This window comes from Helianthus annuus, chromosome 14, assembly GCF_002127325.2.
Source record: "Helianthus annuus cultivar XRQ/B chromosome 14, HanXRQr2.0-SUNRISE, whole genome shotgun sequence".
In the NCBI taxonomy this organism is placed as follows: Eukaryota; Viridiplantae; Streptophyta; class Magnoliopsida; order Asterales; family Asteraceae; genus Helianthus; species Helianthus annuus.
The window spans coordinates 32,051,701-32,066,088 of NC_035446.2; positions in this window are offsets into that span (position 1 = coordinate 32,051,701).

A 14,388-nucleotide genomic window follows, 5' to 3' on the forward strand; every position below is an offset into this window, starting at 1 on the left:
GTGTATATTGCCTACTTGTTAGTTACATAGTACATTGCCTATGGTATGCTTGATTGGTATAAATACTGTTGTTTGAACACGTGTGTGCTTGCTCTATCCCACTATCGTACTTTCGCGAACCTCTCTCACTCGTATTACTCTTGTTATGAAGAATCATGTCTGGACGCGTTAACATGACACAAGCCCAGTTGACGGCTTTGATCAACGAACGAGTTGCCGCAGCACTCACTGCTGCATACGCAGGAGGTATATCCTGCAGTCCGAACTTATCCTAGGATCTTTAGGATCCTACTCTCGTGAACCAACCTTTGTGTTAAACTCTGTCTTTCTTTCACCTACCTTAGGTCAACATGCTCAGGCACCGGTGTGCACTTTTAAGACCTTTATGGACTGCCGACCCACTACTTTTAGCGGAACTGAAGGAGCAGTAGGTCTCCTACACTGGTTTGAGAAACTAGAGTCTGTGTTCGAAATGTGTGAATGCCCTGAAGCACGCAGGGTGAAGTATGCTACTGGTACTCTCGAGGGTTTGGCCCTCACGTGGTGGAATGCTCAAGTGCAAATGCTGGGGTTGGTTGCTGCCAACGCAACCCCATGGGAAACTTTCAAGGAAATGATCAGGGAGGAATACTGCAGTCGCGACGACATTAATAAGTTGGAAGACGAGTTCTACAACCTCAAGATGACGGGGTCAGAGATTGAGGCGTATACTAAGAGATCGCATGAGCTTGCCTTGTTGTGTCCTACTATGGTGGACCCTCCGTATAAGCGAATTGAACTCTATCTCAAGGGCTTGGTGCCAGATATCCAAAGTCATGTGACTTCAGCAAACTTGGCCACTATTCAGCAGGTTGTTCAGTTGGCTCACCGTCTTACTGATCAGGCGGTGGAGCAGAACAAGTTACCAAAGCGCATAGGTGCTGCAACTACTTCTGGTACCTCTAGTGAGAACAAACGGAAATGGGATGGAACTTCAAGCAAGGGTTCAACTTCTGTGCAATCTCAGTCTCAGCAGAGAAAGACTGACGACCACAAGAGCCCAAGTCAGCAATCGTCTGGTGGTCAAAGTTGTGACAACTCAAATTTCCAAGATTTCTATTTCGTATTTATTGCACGATCATGTATTGATTGCCATAAAATTATATATGTTTTGATTGTTTGATTGTGTATAGTTGTTGGTTATTTGTGAAACTTGTCAAATGTGTAAACTTGGTGGTGGAACTATGAAATAGTTATGAGATGGTGTGCATGTGTAAAATATAATACTTAGGGATGTAAATGGTAATTAGTGAAATCCTAGATACTTAAAACCCTAATCTCTTTCACTAATCATTCCCTAATCATCACAAGAAACCAAAACACGTACTTTCACCTCTCTAATTCTCTAGCAAGCATCATCACCAAATCATTTGGCACAAGATAATCATCACACTTGATTCCTCTTTCTCTAGGATCATCACAAGGTAAATGATTTTGTTTATTGATTGCTTGATTACTATTAATTCTTGATTCTTGTAATCCTTAGTGAAACCCTAATTCTTCATATTAGTAGCCTGTGATTTTGATTGGATTCTGAGATATTGTGATGATGATGATGATGATTAGTTGTATACTTGATTGATTGTTGTTGATCATAGATTGATTGTTTATGCCGTCATTGTGTATGAAACTAGGGTTTCTAGTCGTATGGATGTAACTGTGGAACATAGAATAATGTAACTGCTTCAATTTCAAAGCACGAATGATTGAATTGATTGTCTGAGTTTAAATGAATTGAAGTTGCCCGAGTTTAAACCCCCTCACCCTAGTCCGACTTTAATTTCATGAATATGGTCCGAGTATAATCACTGATCTTTGGTCCGAACTTAATCAATTATCTTTGGACCGAGTTTGTTGAACTTAACTTTGGTCCGAGTTTAAATAGAATGAATGGTCCGAGTATAAATAAGGGTTGTGGTCCGAGTATAATTGGACCATTTGGTCCGAGTTTAATTAAACCAACCTTGTCCGAGTTTAATTGAATGAACCCTTGTCCGAGTTTAATGTTTAATTGTTTGGTCCGAACATAATGCACATCATCATGTCCGAATTTAATGTGGGCTATCATGTCCGAGTTTAATTCAATGGATCATATGGTCCGAGTATATTAAATCACAGGTGGTCCGAGTATAATAAATCACATATGGTCCGACTTTATCAATTGCATGTGGTCCGAATATATATAATGTAATTGGGCCCGAGTATTATGAAATTGTAATTGGGCCGAGTTTATTGAGTTTGATTTGGTCTGAGGTTAATATGATCAACCATGTCCGAACTTAAATGCTGATTATATGTGAGGTGGTATGATGATTTTATGTGCTATCCGAGTTCTGAACAGGGGAGACCCCCCCATACTGTCTGAGTTTTAGAAGGGCAAGGCCTGTCTGATATTATGTGATATTCAGTTTGAAACAATGAGCTGTGTGATACAATAACAACATGTCCTGTTCTGCATGATGTGATATCTATGCTGCTGTAATTGTGGTATACTACTGTGCTTATGTGCAAACCATGTTAGTTGAGTCAGTAATCGAATTATCATACACAGTTGATTGAACGTCAAGAATTTGTAAACCCTAATTGATAATTGGTTCAAACACTTACATTATACCATGTGCAATATATCCTAGGTCGTGTGTAACGGACTTAGGCAATTGTTAAATCCTAGAGCATAGCATACCGAGCAAACCAAGGTGAGTTCACACTCCTACTAAGGCATGGGATTCCCGGGTCGTGGGAATGGGTTAAAGGTTATCATTGACTAAGAACGTATATATGCTTTTCCTAGACTATCATCTATCATAGTCCTCGGATGTCAGGACGGTTCCGTAGGTTGGGATAACACCTACGTGGTTCCGTAGGTTGGATAACACCTACGTGGTCATATGCCATTACTATCCTCGTTACAAAGGATACGCACGTAAGACCTACGTGTACGCATTACTTACTTCTTCCGTAGGTTGGATAACACCTACGTGGTCACATGCCAATTACTATCCTCGATACAAAGGATACGCACGTAAGACCTACGTGTACGCATTACTTACTTCTTCCGTAGGTTGGATAACACCTACGTGGTCATATACTACTGTTCTCGGACGAAAAACAGGGATGATACGAATAGTCTAGTGGTCACATAATATGGGAAGCCCCCACCTGTATAGCTTACTATTGGCCCTGTAGAGCCACCTGTTACTTACTGTTACGCATTTACTTACTGTGAACTCGCTCAACTAGTTTGTTGATCATTCTGTTACATGCCTTGCAGATCGTTAGGTACTTGGAGTTTGCACTGGAGAAGCGGGTCGTTGTGGACAAGGATCGTGGTCTCTACGTTGAACTATTATGACATTTAAAACTATTAACTATTGTTGGATTATTTACTATGCTTCCGCAACTTAAATTATGTTTTGTTGAAACGTCAATCGTATTGAATGGTTTGTTTACATTTATTATACTTGACATTAATTACATGTTCAATATGATTGGTGGCTTGATCCTGGTCAGTCACGCTCCCAAGCGGTGATACTCCGCAGGTGGATTTTGGGGGTGTGACAGATTGGTATCAGAGCCATTGGTTATAGAGAACTTGGTTTTAATATGGAAAAACGTTTTTATTAAAACCAGACTATAACCAGAACAGTGCTCTCAATGATCCACAACGACGCTTCGCTCCACGTGCAAGACTCAACTTCCTAGGTAATAAGGTTTATGTCTATTGCCTACATGCTAGAATTTGCATAGAACTTTGCTCGTAGTATGCTTACATTACCTTGCTCACAACTTGTCATTGCATGAGAATACTTATGTGCTTACACTCTTCTGTCATCGCACTATTCGCGAACCTTTCTCACTTATGTTGCCTTTGATGTGAAGATCAATGGCCGCACGAATTACCATGACTCAAGCCCAGCCAGAGGCTCTCGTTGCTGCGGCAGTTGCAGCCGCCCAAGCAGGTAGTATACCCTGCAGTATAGACACTAGGATCTTTAGATCCTACATTAATTCTCGTACTTAACTTTGCCCTATTCGTACACAATAGGTCAACCCGCTCAGCAACAACCTGGGTGCACCTTCAAGAATTTCATGGATTGTCATCCTAGCTCGTTCAGTGGCACGGAGGGAGCAGTTGGACTCCTCCACTGGTTTGAAAAGCTCGAGTCGGTTTTCGAAATGTGTGAATGCCCTGAGGCTCGCAGGGTGAAGTTCGCCACTGGCACACTTGAAGGGATTGCGCTCACTTGGTGGAACGCACAAGTGCAGATCTTAGGGTTGGCAGCTGCTAACGCCACACCCTGGAATGAATTCAAAGAACTGATCAAGAGGGAATACTGCACTAGAGAAGACATTCACAAGTTGGAGGACGAGTTGTATAACTTGAAAATGGTTGGTTCGGAAATCGAAGCTTACACCAAGAGATCAAATGAGTTGGCTGTGTTATGTCCAACTATGGTGGACCCTCCATACAAGCGTATTGAGTTGTATCTCAAAGGTTTGGCACCAGAAATACAGAGCCACGTTACCTCGGCTAACCTCAACAACATCCAGGAAATCCAGCGTCTCGCTCACCGCATTACAGACCAGGCAGTGGAACAGAATAAACTGCCTAAGCGTGTCAGTGCTACTGCTACCGCTACCGCTTCTACTACACTTGCTACTCCCAGTGAAAGTAAGAGAAAATGGGATGGGGATTCTAGCAAGGGGTCAGCTTCAGTACAGTCACAAGCTCAGCAACGAAAGACAGACAGCTACCAGAGTCCCAGTCAGCACACCTCAGGCAGCCACAGGCAGGGTGGGTATCGAGGAAACCTTCCAAAGTGTAACACCTGCAACAAACATCACAGTGGCCAGTGTAATAAGGTTCGTTGTCAAAGATGCCTCAAGATGGGTCATGAGGCCAAAGATTGTAGAAGCGCTCGACCTGCGAACCAGAACCAGCAGCAGCTACCAGCACAGCAGAATCAGCAACAGGGCAACAAGGGGTGCTATAATTGTGGTGCTGAAGGTCACATCAAGAGACACTGCCCTCAGTTGAACAGGAACCAGAACAACAACAACAACCACAACAATAACCAGGGCAACGGGAACAACAACAACAACGGGGGAGACAACCATAATAATGGCAACGAGGCAAGAGGTCGAGTTTTCATGTTAGGAGGAGGAGACGCAATGAACGCTAATTGAACTTATAACTTATTTTGGATTTTCATCATTACGTTTACGCTACTCAAACAAAGTTTGGTTTGAACATTAATCGTGTTGGATTTTATGAATTATTTTACCTATTATATTTTATGTTTGGTATGATGGATGTTTTGATATTATTGAGCGCACCTGCCGTATTTATGGACCTTACGAGCAGGGTGTGCAAACCCTACCTGGACAAATTGTCCCTGTCTCCATCGACGACATTCTGATCTACTCCAAGAGTCAGGAGGAACACGAGCAGCGCTTACGTCTTATCTTGGAACTTTTCGAAAGGAGCAACTGTATGCAAAGTTTTCAAAATGCGACTTCTGGCTTCGTGAAGTCCACTTCTTAGGCCATGTGGTGAACAAGGATGGGATTCATGTCGATCCATCCAAGGTTGATTCGATCAGAAACTGGCCAGCACCGCGAACACCGACAGAAATACGCCAATTCTTGGGTTTGGCAGGTTACTACAGGCGATTTATTAAAGACTTCTCCAAGATCGCGCAACCACTTACTATGTTAACACAGAAAGGTGTTGTTTACAGATGGGGTAATACGCAAGAGACCGCTTTTCAGTACTTAAAGGATAGGCTTTGCAGCGCACCTATTCTCTCATTGCCAGAGGGCACGGATGACTTCGTGGTTTATTGTGACGCATCGATACAGGGGCTTGGTTGTGTATTGATGCAGCGGGATAAAGTTATTGCCTACGCTTCGCGACAACTCAAGGTTCATGAACGGAACTACACGACGCACGATTTAGAGCTGGGAGCTGTTGTTTTCGCGCTTAAGATATGGCGACACTACCTGTACGGTACCAGGTGCACGATTTACACCGATCACAGGAGTCTCGAGCATATTCTTAAGCAAAAGGATTTGAATATGCGTCAACGGAGATGGGTTGAACTTCTAAACGACTACGAATGCGCCATCAAGTACCATCCAGGCAAAGCCAATGTTGTGGCTGATGCCCTCAGTCGAAAGGACACTTTACATCGGCGCGTGCGAGCGCTACAGCTTACGATTCAGTCTAGCCTTCCTGCACAGATACAAGCTGCTCAGACAGAAGCACTGAAGCCCGAAAACGTCAAGGCTGAAGCCTTACGCGGATCACGGCAACGATTAGAACAAAGGGAAGACGACGCCTACTATGTGACAGGACGTATTTGGGTCCCACTATATGGCGGCTTACGGGAACTTGTGATGGATGAAGCTCATAAGTCTCGCTACTCGGTACATCCAGGTTCGGATAAAATGTACCACGATATCAGAACTACATATTGGTGGCCTAGCATGAAGGCCCACATTACAACCTACGTCGACAAATGTTTGACTTGTGCGAGAGTCAAGACAGAGTACCAGAAACCAGCTGGTCTACTTCAGCAGCCTAAGATACCACAATGGAAATGGGAGCAAATTTCCATGGATTTTGTTACTGGCCTTCCTAGATCCCAGCGTGGGAATGACACTATCGGGGCGATCGTTGATCGACTCACAAAGTCTGCTCACTTCTTGGCTATCAAAGAAACGGATAAGTTTTCTACCCTAGCAGACATCTTCATGAAAGAAGTTGTTTCGGGGCACGGAGTGCCAATCTCTATCATTTCGGATCGGGATGCACGATTCACGTCAGAGCTATGGCAAGCAATGCATAAATCCTTTGGCTCATGATTAGACATGAGCACGACATATCACCCTCAGACGGATGGGCAGTCTGAGCGAACGATTCAAACACTTGAAGACATGCTTCGGGCATGTGTTATCGATTTCGGCAACGGCTGGGAAAAAGCATCTTCCTTTAGTGGAGTTTTCATACAATAACAGTTACCATACCAGCATTCAAGCCGCTCCATTCGAGGCATTGTGCGGACGTAAATGCCGGTCACCTCTCTGTTGGGCAGAGGTGGGGGATAGTCAAATTACGGGTCCAGAGATTGTAGTGGACGCCACAGAAAAGATTGCGCAGATACGGCAACGCATGGCGGCAGCACGCGACCGTCAGAAAGTCTACGCGGATAAGTGTAAGAGACCATTGGAATTTCAGGTCGGGGACCGGGTTTTATTAAAAGCCTCACCCTGGAAGGGTGTGATTCGATTTGGTAAACGAGGCAAATTCAATCCACGGTATGTTGGACCGTTCGAAATCACTGAAAGAACAGGCCAAGTAGCCTACAGACTAAACCTAACAGCTGAACTCGGTGCAGTTCACAATGTATTTCACGTGTCAAATCTGAAGAAGTGCCTGTCAGATGAGACCCTCACAGTTCCTTTTAAGGAACTCACTATCGACGAGCGGTTGCAGTTCGTCGAGGAGCCAGTTGAAATCACGGACCGGGATGTTAAGGTCCTCAAACACAAGAGAATCCCTCTTGTTCGAGTTCGTTGGAACTCCCAACGTGGCCCAGAGTACACCTGGGAACGCAAAGACCAGATGACAGAAAAGTACCCCCAATTATTCGAAACCAATGCATCCACTACTGAGGCTGAAGCTACTACTACTGAATTTCGGGACGAAATTCCAAATCAACGAGGGGATGATGTGACACCCCAGGAAAACCAGTGAACGATGTAACTTACCTAGCTTCCTCAGTGAGTGCGTACCACCAAATTTCGGGACGAAATTTCTTTTAAGTTGGGGATAATGTGACAACTCAAATTTCCAAGATTTCTATTTCGTATTTATTGCACGATCATGTATTGATTGCCATAAAATTATATATGTTTTGATTGTTTGATTGTGTATAGTTGTTGGTTATTTGTGAAACTTGTCAAATGTGTAAACTTGGTGGTGGAACTATGAAATAGTTATGAGATGGTGTGCATGTGTAAAATATAATACTTAGGGATGTAAATGGTAATTAGTGAAATCCTAGATACTTAAAACCCTAATCTCTTTCACTAATCATTCCCTAATCATCACAAGAAACCAAAACACGTACTTTCACCTCTCTAATTCTCTAGCAAGCATCATCACCAAATCATTTGGCACAAGATAATCATCACACTTGATTCCTCTTTCTCTAGGATCATCACAAGGTAAATGATTTTGTTTATTGATTGCTTGATTACTATTAATTCTTGATTCTTGTAATCCTTAGTGAAACCCTAATTCTTCATATTAGTAGCCTGTGATTTTGATTGGATTCTGAGATATTGTGATGATGATGATGATGATTAGTTGTATACTTGATTGATTGTTGTTGATCATAGATTGATTGTTTATGCCGTCATTGTGTATGAAACTAGGGTTTCTAGTCGTATGGATGTAACTGTGGAACATAGAATAATGTAACTGCTTCAATTTCAAAGCACGAATGATTGAATTGATTGTCTGAGTTTAAATGAATTGAAGTTGCCCGAGTTTAAACCCCCTCACCCTAGTCCGACTTTAATTTCATGAATATGGTCCGAGTATAATCACTGATCTTTGGTCCGAACTTAATCAATTATCTTTGGACCGAGTTTGTTGAACTTAACTTTGGTCCGAGTTTAAATAGAATGAATGGTCCGAGTATAAATAAGGGTTGTGGTCCGAGTATAATTGGACCATTTGGTCCGAGTTTAATTAAACCAACCTTGTCCGAGTTTAATTGAATGAACCCTTGTCCGAGTTTAATGTTTAATTGTTTGGTCCGAACATAATGCACATCATCATGTCCGAATTTAATGTGGGCTATCATGTCCGAGTTTAATTCAATGGATCATATGGTCCGAGTATATTAAATCACAGGTGGTCCGAGTATAATAAATCACATATGGTCCGACTTTATCAATTGCATGTGGTCCGAATATATATAATGTAATTGGGCCCGAGTATTATGAAATTGTAATTGGGCCGAGTTTATTGAGTTTGATTTGGTCTGAGGTTAATATGATCAACCATGTCCGAACTTAAATGCTGATTATATGTGAGGTGGTATGATGATTTTATGTGCTATCCGAGTTCTGAACAGGGGAGACCCCCCCATACTGTCTGAGTTTTAGAAGGGCAAGGCCTGTCTGATATTATGTGATATTCAGTTTGAAACAATGAGCTGTGTGATACAATAACAACATGTCTTGTTCTGCATGATGTGATATCTATGCTGCTGTAATTGTGGTATACTACTGTGCTTATGTGCAAACCATGTTAGTTGAGTCAGTAATCGAATTATCATACACAGTTGATTGAACGTCAAGAATTTGTAAACCCTAATTGATAATTGGTTCAAACACTTACATTATACCATGTGCAATATATCCTAGGTCGTGTGTAACGGACTTAGGCAATTGTTAAATCCTAGAGCATAGCATACCGAGCAAACCAAGGTGAGTTCACACTCCTACTAAGGCATGGGATTCCCGGGTCGTGGGAATGGGTTAAAGGTTATCATTGACTAAGAACGTATATATGCTTTTCCTAGACTATCATCTATCATAGTCCTCGGATGTCAGGACGGTTCCGTAGGTTGGGATAACACCTACGTGGTTCCGTAGGTTGGATAACACCTACGTGGTCATATGCCATTACTATCCTCGTTACAAAGGATACGCACGTAAGACCTACGTGTACGCATTACTTACTTCTTCCGTAGGTTGGATAACACCTACGTGGTCACATGCCAATTACTATCCTCGATACAAAGGATACGCACGTAAGACCTACGTGTACGCATTACTTACTTCTTCCGTAGGTTGGATAACACCTACGTGGTCATATACTACTGTTCTCGGACGAAAAACAGGGATGATACGAATAGTCTAGTGGTCACATAATATGGGAAGCCCCCACCTGTATAGCTTACTATTGGCCCTGTAGAGCCACCTGTTACTTACTGTTACGCATTGACTTACTGTGAACTCGCTCAACTAGTTTGTTGATCATTCTGTTACATGCCTTGCAGATCGTTAGGTACTTGGAGTTTGCACTGGAGAAGCGGGTCGTTGTGGACAAGGATCGTGGTCTCTACGTTGAACTATTATGACATTTAAAACTATTAACTATTGTTGGATTATTTACTATGCTTCCGCAACTTAAATTATGTTTTGTTGAAACGTCAATCGTATTGAATGGTTTGTTTACATTTATTATACTTGACATTAATTACATGTTCAATATGATTGGTGGCTTGATCCTGGTCAGTCACGCTCCCAAGCGGTGATACTCCGCAGGTGGATTTTGGGGGTGTGACAAAAGTCATGGTGGGTACAAGTGGAATCACCCCAAATGCAATCGTTGCAACCTACACCACAGTGGGCCATGCACCAGGGGCAACTGTCATCGGTGCAACAAGCCTGGTCATGTTGCAAAGGATTGCAGGAGCGCATACCCCGCCAACCAGAATCGTCAGCAACCTCAACAGAACCAGCGGCAACAACAGGGTAACAACAAAGGGTGCTTTCAGTGTGGAGCTGAAGGCCACTTCAAGAAAGATTGTCCCCAACTGAACCAGAACCAGAACAACAACAACAATCAGGGGGATGGTAACAATGGGAACCACAACAACAACAATGGTGCCAGGGGACGAGTGTTCGTGATTGGCCAAGGTGAAGCAAGGAATGACCCCAACGTGGTGACGGGTAAGTTCCTTCTCGACGACTTTTATGTTACAGTCCTATTCGATTCGGGTGCCGATACTAGCTATGTGTCACTAGAAGTTAGTAAAATGCTTAAGCGTATTCCAACACCCCTGAGCAACAAGCACACTGTAGAGCTAGCTAATGGTAAGAGTTTGGAGGCCTCGCACGTAGTCAAAGGTTGCAAACTTGTCCTCGCTAACCAGACCTTCTCTATTGACCTTATTCCTATCATCTTGGGTAGCTTCGACGTTGTCATTGGGATGGATTGGTTATCCCAACACCGAGCAGAGATTCTTTGCAACGAGAAGATCGTTCGTATTCCGGGTTCCGGTAGTGAACCACTTATGATTCGTGGCGACAAGAGAAGTGCTGTTGAGAACATCATCTCTCTCCTTAAGGCCCAGAAGTGCTTACGAAAGGGCCACACTGCGGTTTTGGCTCTAGTTACTGACACCACGGAGAAAGAGAAGAAGCTAGAAGATTTTCCAGTTGTACGTGACTATCCTGAGGTATTTCCTGAGGAATTACCTGGTCTCCCACCCCATCGCCAAGTCGAGTTTCAGATTGAACTAGCTCCTGGAGCTGCGCCTATAGCCCGTGCACCTTATCGTTTAGCTCCATCAGAGTTGGAAGAACTCTCTACGCAACTACAAGAACTCCTGGATAAGGGTTTTATTCGTCCTAGTTCATCGCCCTGGGGAGCTCCAGTACTATTTGTGAAGAAGAAGGATGGTACCTTCAGAATGTGTATCGACTATCGTGAACTCAATAAGGTGACTGTGAAGAACCGTTATCCTCTACCGCGTATTGACGACTTGTTCGACCAGTTGCAGGGGTCGAGCTACTATTCGAAGATCGATCTGAGATCGGGATATCACCAGCTGAGAGTTCGAGAAGAGGATGTCTCCAAGACAGCCTTTAGAACCCGTTATGGGCACTATGAGTTTTTGGTCATGCCGTTTGGGCTGACGAACGCACCCGCAGTTTTTATGGACTTGATGAATCGAGTGTGCAAGCCCTATCTGGACAAATTCGTTATAGTCTTCATCGACGACATCCTGATCTATTCTAAGAGTCAGGAGGAACACGAACAGCATCTACGACTTATTTTAGAACTCCTTCGAACAGAACACCTTTACGCAAAGTTCTCGAAATGCGACTTCTGGCTTCGTGAGGTCCATTTCCTAGGCCACGTGGTAAACAAGGATGGGATTCACGTTGATCCATCCAAGGTAGACTCTATTAAGAACTGGCCTGCACCTCGTACACCAAAGGAAATTCGCCAATTCTTGGGATTGGCAGGTTACTACAGGAGATTCATTAAGGATTTTTCTAAGATCGCGCAGCCTCTCACCTCGCTAACGCAGAAAGGCATTGCTTATCACTGGGGAAATGCACAGGAGTTAGCTTTTCAACATCTAAAGGATAGACTCTGTAGTGCACCTATCCTTTTACTGCCAGAGGGCACAGACGATTTTGTGGTTTACTGTGATGCATCAATTCAAGGTCTTGGTTGTGTATTGATGCAACGAGATAAAGTCATAGCCTACGCCTCACGACAACTCAAAGTTCACGAGAAGAACTACACTACACACGATTTGGAGCTGGGAGCTGTTGTTTTCGCACTTAAGTTATGGCGGCACTACCTGTACGGAACCAAGTGCGCAATCTACACCGACCATAGGAGCCTAGAGCACATATTCAAGCAGAAGGAACTGAATATGCGGCAACGACGATGGGTCGAATTACTGAATGACTACGAGTGATCTATCAGGTATCACCCGGGCAAGGCCAATGTTGTGGCTGACGCCCTCAGTCGAAAGGACACTGCGCCTAAGCGTGTGAGAGCTTTACAACTCACAATACATTCTAGTCTCCTTTCTCAAATACGAGCTGCTCAGATAGAAGCACTGAAACCAGAAAACGTTAGGGCTGAAGCCCTACGAGGGTCAAGACAACGCTTAGAACAGAAGGAAGACGGTGCGTACTACGTAACAGGACGCATTTGGGTCCCACTCTATGGCAACCTACGAGAGCTTGTGATGGATGAAGCACACAAATCTCGCTACTCGGTACACCCTGGTTCAGATAAGATGTACCACGATATCAAAACTACGTATTGGTGGCCTAGCATGAAGGCCCACATAGCAACTTACGTCAGCAAGTGTTTGACTTGTGCGCGAGTCAAGACAGAATACCAGAAACCCTCAGGCCTACTCCAGCAACCAGAGATACCACAATGGAAATGGGAGCAAATTTCCATGGATTTCGTTACTGGCTTACCTAGATCTCAGCGCGGAAATGATACTATTTGGGTGATCGTGGATCGACTCACGAAATCCGCACACTTCTTGGCAATTAAAGAAACGGATAAATTCTCCACTCTAGCGGAGATATACCTCAAGGAAGTTGTTTCGAGGCACGGGGTGCCCACCTCTATCATCTCTGATCGGGATGCACGTTTTACTTCAGAGCTGTGGCAAGCAATGCACAAGTCCTTTGGCTCACGATTAGATATGAGCACAGCGTATCACCCACAGACGGACGGGCAGTCCGAGCGCACTATTCAGACCTTAGAAGACATGCTTCGTGCATGTGTAATCGACTTTGGCAACAGCTGGGAGAAGCATCTACCACTTGTGGAATTCTCGTACAATAACAGCTACCACACCAGCATTAAAGCTGCTCCGTTCGAGGCATTGTACGGACGTAAATGCCGGTCACCTCTTTGTTAGGCAGAGGTGGGGGATAGTCAAATCACTGGTCCAGAACATGTGGTAGACACTACTGAGCGGATTGCTCAAATACGACAACGCATGGCGGCCGCTCGTGACCGTTAGAAAGCCTACGCCGATAAGGGCAGGAAACCACTTGAGCTCCAGGTTGGGGAGCGGGTATTACTCAAAGTTTCACCCTGGAAGGGTGTGGTTCGTTTTGGTAAACGAGGCAAACTTAACCCACAATACGTTGGACCTTTTGAAATCATTGAGAAAATAGGCAAGGTGGCCTACAGACTAAACTTACCAGCAGAACTCGGTGCAGTTCACAACGTTTTTCACGTGTCGAATCTGAAGAAGTGTCTGTCAGATGAGACCCACGTAGTTCCTCTGAAGGAACTCACTATTGACGAACAGTTACGATTCGTCGAGGAACCGGTTGAAATCACGGACCAGGATGTTAAGGTCCTCAAGAGCACTAGAATATCTCTCGTTCGAGTTCGTTGGAACTCACGTCGCGGCCCAGAGTTCACCTGGGAGCGCGAAGATCGGATGAAACAAAAGTATCCCCAACTGTTTGCAAACGGTACGACCACTACTGAGGCTGAAGCTACGGAATTTCGGGACGAAATTCCAGATCAACGGGGGGAGGATGTGATACCCCAGGAAAACCGGGAAAACCATACAACTTAACTAGCTTCCTCAGTGAGTGCCATCAAATTTCGGGACGAAATTTCTTTCAACTTGGGGATGATGTGACAACTCGAAATTTGGAACCTTTCGTGTAACCTTATATGACTAGTTGACGTATTGGTGTAATGATATATGCGAACATTCTATGTGATTTTATGTTATGTTTATGTGTATGCGTGTATGT